Raw genomic sequence first — 2,635 nt, 5'->3', positions numbered from 1 at the left:
AAATGCATATTATGAAAAACTACACATTTTCAGTTATTTCAAAATTTTTTACACCAAAATGTAAAATTTCATTTTATTTAATTCCATTTTTCTATGAGTTTTCTGAAGTCCCCTCTTCTGTGCACAGGGAAACTATAATTATAAACTCCTAAAATTCCTGGGGAAGAAGAGTTCTTTCTTCTTGGTATATTAAATACAATGGGTCTAAACAGTGCTAAGTGGTATCTGAAGTAAGCTCAGTGTTTGTTTTCCATATTTTTAAATGCTGAGAATATAATTGGTGACTTAAATGCAAATGCTACCATGCCAGTTTGTGTCCACATTGATCATTCTTTACGTGACACATGATTTGATACTCATCAATGCCAAGATTTTCTTCCAAGATCACAAAGTAACTAAAACTAGCCACAAGAATTCCTCTCTTACTGCCAAAAAGCTCTATTTTAAGCATTAACACTTTCCAGTCTAAACATGGAAACCTATCTCAGGTATAAACAGCCACAAAGAGGAAAAAGGTGAAGGAAGAAACTTGAGCAAGCAACTGAAGAACAGCTTCTCAGACACTATTGCAGAAACAGGACATTGATCCCAAGTATCTATCCACTCCCGTCACAATAGAACCACCAATTTTTAGCTAAGCCAGTGGCTGTGCCACAATAAAGATGGCATTTCTCAGCACCTCCAACAACTAGATAAGCCCATGCAACTAAGGACACTGAGCTGTAAGTGCAAGTTTTATGGATAGATATAAGATGGGTTGTCGATGGTGACATGACAAGACAGAAACAGCCCAGGTCTCTGATGATCAAGAAGCCCACACAATGGCCCAAGGCTAAAATATGTAGACTTTGCTTAGGTGAGAGAGAAACTTCTAACTCATTTAAGGCACTGTAATTTGGCATTTTCTGATACTTACAGCTGAACTGAATCCTGATACAGTGAACTTATTTAATACAGACAATACTTCTGGTAGGTAGGTATTATCGTCTCCATTTTAAACAGTAATAAACTGAAGCATGTTTCTACCAAAAGCAAGAGGATTCTATATCCAGGGAAAAAATATGGTGGTGTGAAAAACAAGAACCTTGATGCAAAACATAGACAATGACATGAACTAGATCACCATAAGAGGTTGTTACATAGAATTGTGAGGGTTAAATAGACACTCAAATTGAAATTTAATTCTAGTACTTGATTTTATACTGAAAAGGAAATACAATCTCTTTCTGAATTCATGACATACTCATTTATATGCTGTTACTGCTGCTGCTAACACTTCTACTCTTGGGTTAAAATACAAAGGAGCTTCCAAGCATTGCTTTACAAGTTCATCCAAAAGTCAACTCTAAGTCTTACATATTATAGTTAAATATTCCATATACAGTGACAGCAATTATCTTGGCTTGAAGGTCTCAGATACCCTCAAATAGTCTCAGAGGCTCACAGATCATCAGGAGCCCTGTGGTGTATTGGTTTAATCACTTAATAAATAAGCTTCACCCAAGTGACTCCCACTTTTGTATTTCTCCTTAGTCCCTAGCATAGAGCTAGATATAACTAAGATTGTGAAAGACAGTCATTTGAAAGAACTGGCTAATATACAAGATTCATCACTGCAATTTTTATATCAACCTCATTTCAATGTTTTCAGTCCCTTTCCTTCCATTCTGATTTGGCATGGATAGTGGTCTTTCATATGTAGCACTTTATAAGTATTAAATTTACTTAATTTAGATTTAACTTTTATGAAAACTATTCATTTCTGCAAGCAAAAACACTGACAGCAGTCCCAAAATACATTAATTGTGGTCTTAATGAAGAATATAGTCATAATTGTTTTGGTCAATATTGTTTTGGTCAAATTCTTATGAATAATATGTTGATTTTTAATCTTTTTCTAAGTTCTTTTATTTCTTCTATAAGAGTGAGAGAGACAGAAAGACACCCCAACAGCATCTTCACACCACAATCCACTCCCAGCCATCCCAGATTATGGACATGTGTGCCACACCCAGTATATACAAAGAAATCTTAGGATGCAAATATAAATCTTCCCACACGGGTCCAGCATCACTCAGTGTTGATTACTGTGGAACCATGGGGCTGGCCCTGATTTTGAGTCTTTATAAAGAAGTGACAGCATGATTTTTAAGAATTCTTAAAAAAAAAAAAAAAATACTGAATACTGGGGCCAGCAGGTGGCATGGTGGTTAAGGGTGCTGGCCCACATGGCCAACGTGGTTCAAGTTCCAGATCTGGCTTATTTTCCAATTAGACCACAGAGAGAGAGAGAGAAAGCAAAAAAGCAAGCCACCAGGTCCAGGACTTGAACTGTGGTCAGCCATGTGGGAGTCCAGCACCCTTAACCACCACACCACCTACTGGCCCCTCCTCTCTAGTCAAACTAAGATAAATAAAGTTAAATAAAATAATTCTTTAAAAAGTAATAATGATACTTGGAGTGGGCAGCATCTCACCCCTAACCCAAAAATATACTACAAAGCTGTGGTAATAAAAACAGCATGGTATTGGCACAGAAAGACAGGTGACCAATGGAACAGAATAGAGACCCCAGAAATAAACTCCAAAATTTACATCTAACTGACTTTTTTTTTTTTTTTTTGGAGAGTTTTTC

The sequence above is a fragment of the Tupaia chinensis genome, unplaced genomic scaffold (assembly GCF_000334495.1).
Source record: "Tupaia chinensis unplaced genomic scaffold, TupChi_1.0 Scaffold138921_1, whole genome shotgun sequence".
NCBI classification, from domain to species: Eukaryota; Metazoa; Chordata; class Mammalia; order Scandentia; family Tupaiidae; genus Tupaia; species Tupaia belangeri.
This window is presented reverse-complemented; position numbering follows the sequence as displayed.